Source organism: Heterocephalus glaber, unplaced genomic scaffold (assembly GCF_053883595.1).
Source record: "Heterocephalus glaber isolate CG9 unplaced genomic scaffold, H.glaber_assembly_v1.0 deba00001698, whole genome shotgun sequence".
Lineage (NCBI taxonomy): Eukaryota > Metazoa > Chordata > Mammalia > Rodentia > Bathyergidae > Heterocephalus > Heterocephalus glaber.
The window spans coordinates 211,566-219,279 of record NW_028258419.1 but is presented as its reverse complement, the minus strand read 5'-3'; the positions used below and the strand labels follow the sequence as shown (position 1 = coordinate 219,279).

Below are 7,714 nucleotides of genomic sequence, written 5' to 3'. Positions count from 1 at the left end.
TTCTCTTGGAGAACTCCTTCTTAGAGTTCTCCATTCTCTTTTCAATTTAAGCTCTTTGTGTTCTGTTGTTATGGAACAGCTTAGAAATATTCTTAACTGCTTTCCTCCCCAAGTGCTTAATTTCTTTAGTCATGGTTCACTTCCTTGCTTTGTTGAAGCATATCCCCAAATGACCTTCTCAGTAAGTTTTTGAAGTTCTTACATGCATTAGAACACCTATATTTTGTCCTTGTATTTCATTATTTTGCTTGGGAGAGTATACTTAGTTAGCAATTTTTTTCTATAGAGCTTTGAAGGCATTGAACTTTATGTTCCATAACCCAGCATTATTCATAAGAAGACTAATGCTCTTGATTCTAATATGCAGTTTGAAGTCCGGTCCAAAATATTCAAAATAATCATTATATGGCAACTCATTAGGGATCTCACAATTGATAGCTGCTGCAGCCTCCTCCATCCAACAGCAAGCAACATTGCGGATTGTATATCCACCACCCCCAAGCATCAGTAACGGCAAGTTAAAAGTTTTTGCAACTTCTACACACTTAGCATGACCTTTGACTGTGGGATTGAAGCAATCAAGCCATCACCAGATAAAAAGTCTGCACCACACTGCAAAACCACCGCACTGGGCTGGTACATCGCCATCACCTTTGAGATAGTATGTTTAAATATCTGCCCATAAGACTCATCATCTATACCATCTCTCATTGGAAAATTGACAGCATAGTATTTGCTTTTCCCAGCACCAACGTCCCTCAAGTCTCCTGTGCCAGGAAAGTACTCTCCATATTTATGAAATGAAACAGTCATTATATGATCTGTTGTATAAAAAGCTTCTTCAACACCACCACCGTGATATCAGTATATGTATATCAATACACAAGACTCTGATAAAACTTTAGTAACTCAAGGATGGCAAGGACAATATCATTAACATAACATAATACTGACACTTCTGATTTTTTTGCATGACGTAATCCTCCAGCCCAGGTAACAGCCATATCAGTCTGCCATCAGTTTAACTTCACAGCCTCAGCAACGGTGCCACCAGTGGAGAGCTGACAAAATTCAGAGTCGATCGAACACTGGACAATCTGTCCCCAACATTAAATCTCTGCATGTGCTTACTGTACTCAGACATGTTATCTGGTCGAATGGGCCGTAGAAATTTGATACACTCATCACTATGGTGCTTCGTCATTTCTTCAGCAGCGGCTTTGTGAGGCCTATATATTTCCATTTTTCTGTATAAACCATAATTTAACAGCAAGTTATGAGTCACGCGGATTCTGTGAGGTTTCATGGGATGACCTTGTCCAGAGTAATAATTTCCAATATCACCGTACTATTAGTAGCAGACTTTCTTCTTGCCGCCTCCCTGACTGTACGCCACGGGTCCTGCCTCTGCCTCCAGGCTCCTCCTCCCGGTGCTGCTGCTGCTCTGCGCAAAGTGAGGGCTGCAGGCCGGCAGGGTGGCGCACCGCTGGGCGGGGTAGGCCGAGCTCCCAGGGCAGGCCGCTGGGCGTGGGCTCGCGACTGCCTGGCCAGGCCCAGAGCGCGAAACCGGGCGGCTCCGCTGACTAGCGACGCGGGTGGACCGCTGCTTTTTAGAAATCTCCTTTGTTGTAAAACTCCATAGAAGAGTTGGCTAAATTGGTTGTCTTCAATTTCGCTTCTCTCAGTTTCTCTTCGATGCCCCCCAGTCAAGGACTCCAAATAAATGATTCCTACCAAGGTAACCAATCATTTTCATAGTATTAAATTTGGTGACCAAGTCCCAGTCCTCATCTTGTTTTATCTCTCAACACATTTGACCCAGTTGGTCCATGAGTCTTGGATTTAACTCTTTACTTGGTTGGTATTGTTTCATTCTGCTTTGGTTGTCCTTGAACCTTGGTGGTCACCGCTTCTTAGTCCACTATTCCTCCTCCCTCCGACTTTGTCATGTTGAAGGACTTGGAATCAGTAAAGCTGGACTTTAAACCCAGACAATCTGACTCCATTGTCTTCACCCTTAATCACCCTCTCCTCTCAAGTGTGTTATTACATGATGATAATTTGCATTACAATGAATGCAAAATGTTGCCCTAAATTAATACGTATTCCCATACAATACGTTGACCTTTATCATTGGGAACTTCTACCTTTACATGATATATCTTGGTTATATTTCCCCCTTCCCCTGCCCTCCCTTCACCCCCTCCTCCCTTCCCTATTTACAAAAACTTTGTTTCCATTTTTTCCTTTTCTCATAATTTTTCCTTTCCCTTCTTTCCTTTCCCCTACCCCTCCCACTACCTCTACCCCTTTGGACCTTTACTTCTGATTTCACATTATCAAATAGTCATTTTAATCATTTTAATCCTTATTTACACTTTCAGCTTTTCACACCAGAGAAACTATTCGGTATTTACATATGTGTGACCTATTTATTTCACTTAAGAGTATGGCCTCAATGTGCATCTATTTAGCAATAAATGTCTCTAGCTTCTCATTCTTTATGGCGGAGTAGTACTACATTTTATAGAAAAACCACATCTTTATCCAGTTTTCAGTTGACGGGCACGTGGGCTGCTTCCAAGTTTTAGCTATTACAAACAGTGCCGTTATAAAAATAGGTGAGCATATATCACTGTGGTTTGATTCTTTTCAATCTTTTGGGAAGATACCAAGCAGAGGAATAGCTTGGTCAAATGGGACTTCTAATCCTAGTTCTTTGAGGTATCTCCATACTGATTTCCATAGTGATTGCACCAGTCGGCACTACCACCAATAGTGCAGAAGGGTTCCTTTCTCCCCACAACACCACCAGCATTTGTTATCGTTTGATTTCTTGATAGCAGCCATTCTTTCTGGGGTGAGGTAGAATCTCAGTGTTGTTTTCATCTTCATTTCTCTAATGACCAGTGATGTTGAATATTTTTTCATATGTTTATTTGCTGTTTTTACTTCTTTGCCTGAGAAATGTCTGTTCATTTCAGATGCCCACTTTTGAATTGGGTCTTTAAATTTGGGGGGGGGTCTGAGTTTTTAAAGTTCTTTATAGATCCTAGATGTCCTTTGTCTGAGATACAGCTGCTAAATTTTTTTTCCCACATTGTAGGTTGTCTCTTAGCTTGTTGGTGGTTTCTCTTGCAGTGCAGAAGCTTTTTAATAAGATGAGATCCCAGTTCTTGATTTTTTGTGCTAGTTCCCATGGTATTGAGGATTTGTTCATAAAGTCCTTTCCTATGCCAATGTCTTTGAGAGTTCTACCTAACTTATCTTCCAGCAAGTTTAGTGTTTTTATTTTAATTTTTAGAACTTTAATCCACTTCAATTTTAGTTTAGTGCATGCTGAAAGATAGGGGTCTAGTTTTAATCTTTAGCAGGTTGAAATCCAGTTTTTCCAACAGCACTTATTAAAGAGACTATCTTTCCTCCAGTGAGGATGGTTGGCTCCTTTGTCAAAGACGATATAGCTGAGCATGTCTGGAGTTGTTTCTATATCTTCTAGCCTATTCCACTGATCCTCGGGTCTGTTTCTTTGCCAGTACCATGTTTTTTTCATCACAGTAGCTTTGTAGTATAGTTTCAAGTTGGTGATTGCGATAACCTCTGCCATGTTTCTGTTGCCTAGAATTGCTTTTGCTATTCTAGGTCTCTTCTAGTTCCAGATGAATTTTTGCATTGTTTTCTCTAGATCTGTGGAATATACCGTTGGGATTTCAATTGGTATTGTATTAAATCTATACAGCAGTTTTGGAAGTATGGTCATTTTCACTATATTAGTTCTTCCTATCCAGGAACAAGGGATTTCTTTCCATTTTCTTGTATCCTCTTCAATCCCTTTTTTCAGAATGCTGTAGTTTTCAGTGTAGAGGTCTTTTGGTTCCTTCATTAGATTGATTACTAGATATTTCATTTTTTGTTATGCTATTGTGAAAGGAATTATTTCCCTAATTTCTCTCCCAGTGAGTCTGTTATTTGGGTGCAAGAAGGCTACTGATTTTTGAGTGTTGACCTTGTATACAGCTACTCTACTGAATTTGTTAATTAAGTCTAGTAGTCTTTTGGCAGAGTTTTTTTGATCTTCTATGTAGAGTATCATATCATCAGCAAATAATGACAGTTTAATTTCTTCCTTTCCTATCTTTACTCCTTTTATTTCTTTCTCTTTTCTAATTTCTGTGGCTAATGTTTCCAGAACTATAATGAACAGGAGTGGTGATAGTGCATATCCTTGTCTTGTTTCTGATTTTAGTGTGAAAGTTTTCAGTTTTTGACCATTTAGTATGATATTGGTTGTTGGTTTTTCATAGATAGCCTTAATCAGGTTGAGATAAAGACCTTCTATTCCAATTTTTTGTAGGGTTTTTTAAAATCATGAATGGGTGTTGAATTTTATTGAATGATTTTTCTGCATCTATTGAGATGATCATATGGTTTTTGTCCTTGGCTCTGTTAATATAGTGTATTACATTTATTGAATTGCATATGTTGAACCATCCTTTCATCCCTGGGATAAATCAGACCTGGTCAGGATGTATGATCTTCTTGATGACCCTCTGTATTATTTTTTTGATATTATTAATTTTATTACTACATTTTAGGTATACAAAATAATGACATTCATCATTGGGAATTTGCACCTTTGCATACTCTATCTTGATTCTTATTTTTTTCCCCATTCCCCTGCCCTCCCTTCAACCCCTCCACCCCTCCCTATTCACAAAGACTTTATTTCCAGTTTTTTCATTTTCTCATATTAATTCCATTCCACTTTTTGCTTTCCCCTACCCTTCCCACTTTCAATTTGCCCCTTTTATTACTATTTCCCATTATCTATTTTACCTTTTAGTCCTTATTTACACTTTTAGTTTCTCACACCAGAGAAACTATTCAGTATTTACACATATGTGTCCTATTTACTTCACTTAAGAGTATTGCCTCAATTTGCATCCTTTAGCTATAAATGTCTCTAATTTCTCATTCTTATTGCTGAGCAGTACTGCAATTTATAGAAAAATCACATGTTCTTCATCCAGTCTCCAGTTGAAGGGCAATTGGGCTGTTTCCAAGTTTTAGGTATCACAAACTGTGCTGCTATGAACATGGGTGCACATATATCACTGTGGTATGATTCTTTTAATTCTTTGGGAAAGATACCCAGCAGAGGGATATCTGGGTCAAATGGGACTTCCAGTCCTAGTTCTTTGAGGTATCTCCATACTGATTTCCACAGTGGTTGCACCAGTCTACTCTCCCACCAGCAGAGAAGCAATGTTCCTCTTTCCTCACAGCCCTGCCAGCATTTGTTATTGGTTGATTTGATGATAGCAGCCATTCTTTCTGGGGTGAGGTGGAATCTCAGTGTTGTTTTCATTTGCATATCTCAAATGACCAGTGATATTTTTTTCATATGTTTACTTGCTATTTCTACTTCTTTGTGTGAGAAATGTCTGTTCATTTCAGATGCCCATTTTGGATTGAGTCTTTAAATTGGGAAGGTCTGATCTTTTTAATTTCTTTATAGATTCTAGATAGTAGTCCATTGCCTGAGGAACAGCAGATAAAAATTTTTTCCAAAGTTGTGGGTTGTCTCTTCACACTGCTGGTGATTTCTCTTTATGTGCAGAAGCTTTTTAGTAAGAAGAGATCCCACTTGTTGGTTGTTTGTGCTAGTTCACAGGCAACTGAGATTTTGTTCATAAAATCTTTTCCTACACCAATGTCTTCAAGAGTTCTACCTAACCTCTTTTCTAGCCGGTTCAGCATTTCTGTTTTAATATTTAGATCTTTAATCCATTTCGATTTTAGTTTAGTGCATGGTTAGAGATACAGATCTAGTTTTAATCTTTGGCAAGTTGAAACCCAGTTTTTCCAGAACCATTTATTAAAGAGGCTATCTTTCCTCCAGTGAAGATGTTGGGCTCCTTTGTCAAAGATGAAGTCGCTAAATGTGTCTGGAGTTGTTTCTGCATCTTCTAATCTGTTCCACTGGTCCTCAGGTCTGGTCTGTTTCTTTACCAGTACCATGCTGTTTTTATCACAGTAGCTTTGTAGCACAGTTTCAAGTTGGACATTGTCATACCCCTTGCCATGTCTCTGTTGCCTAGAATTGCTTCTGCTATTCTAGGTCTCTTTGTTCCAAATGAATTTTTGGATTGTTTTCTCAAGGTCCTTGAAGGATGCTGCTGGAATTTCAATTGGGATTGCATTGAATCAGTAACATTTTTTTTTTTTTTGGTACTGAGGATTGAACTCGGGTCCTTGTGCTTGCAAGGCAGGCGATGGAACCACTAAGCTAAATCCCTGGCTGCATTGAATCTATATAGCAGTTATGGAAGTATGGCCATTTTGGCTATGTGGATCCTTTCTACCCATGAGCAAGAGATGTCTTTCCATTTTCTGATATTGCCTTCAATCTCTCTTTTCAGAGTGCTATAGTTTTCAGAGAAGAGGTCTTTGATTTCTTTTGTTAGGTTGATTTCTAGGTATTTCAGTGTTTTAGATGCTACTGTGAAAGAAATTGTTTGTCCTATTACTCTCTTAGTGAGTCTGCTGTTCATGTATAGAAAAGCTATTGATTTTTGTCTGTTGCCCTTGTATCCAGGTACTTTACTGAATTTGACTAAGTCTAGAAGACTTTTGGTCGAGTTCTTGGGGTCTTGTATATAGAGTATCATGTCATCAGCAAATAATGACAATTTGAAGTCTTCATTTCCTATCTTTATTCCTTTCTCTTTCCAATTGCCATGGCGAATGTTTCCAAAACTATATTGAACAGAAGTGGTGATAATGGACATCTTTGTTTTGTTTCTGATTTTATTTATTTATTTATTTATTTATAAAAATTTATTTATTTATTTTGGTACCAGGGATCGAACTTGGGTCCTTGAGCTTGCTCAGCAGGCGGCAAAACCACTGAGCTAAATCTCCAGCCCTGTTTCTGATTTTAGTGTGAAGGATTTCAGTTTTTGACCATTTAGTATGATATTGGCTGTTGGTTTTTCATAGATGGCTTTTATCAGTTTGAGGTAGAGACCATCTATTCCAATTTTTTGTAGGGTTTTTATCATGAATTCATGTTGGATTTTGTTGAACCCTTTTTCTCCATTTATTGAGATGATCATATGGCTTATGTCCTTGGCTCTGTTAATATAGTGTATTACATTTATTGATTTGCGTATGTTGAACCATCCCTGCATCCCTGGGATGAATCCCACTTGGTCAGGGTGTAAGACCTTCTTGATGATTTTCTGCATTCCATTTTCCAGTACCTTATTAAGGATTTTTGCATCTATGTTCATTAGTGAGATTGGCCTATAGTTCTCTTTTTTGGTTGGTACTTTCTCTGCTTTGGGGATCAAAGTGATGCTTGCGTACAGGAATGAATTCAGTAGTATTGCTTCCCTTTCAATTTCATTGAAGAGATAAACAGTAGTGGCAATAGTTTCTCTTTTAATGTCTTGTAGAATTCAGCAGTGAAACCATCAGGACCTGAGATTTTCTTAGTTGGTAAGTTTTTAATTATACTTTCTATTTCATTGATTGATATTGGGTTTTTAGAATTTTTAGGTCTCCATTTAATTTCGGAAATTCATACATGTCTAGGAATATGTCCATTTCTTCTACATTTTCCATCTTATTGGAGTAATGGTTCTCAAAGTAGGTATTGATGATCCTCTGGATTTCTGCTGGGTCAATTGTAATTTCACATTTTTCATTC

General features: G+C 38.1%; 1 pseudogene; it reads right to left on the bottom strand.

Annotated features, from left to right (window-relative positions):
• Positions 1-280: 280 nt before the first annotated feature.
• On the bottom strand, positions 281-1,321 carry LOC101702916 (histone deacetylase 2 pseudogene; annotated as a pseudogene).
• Between the last annotated feature and the right edge of the window lie 6,393 nt (positions 1,322-7,714).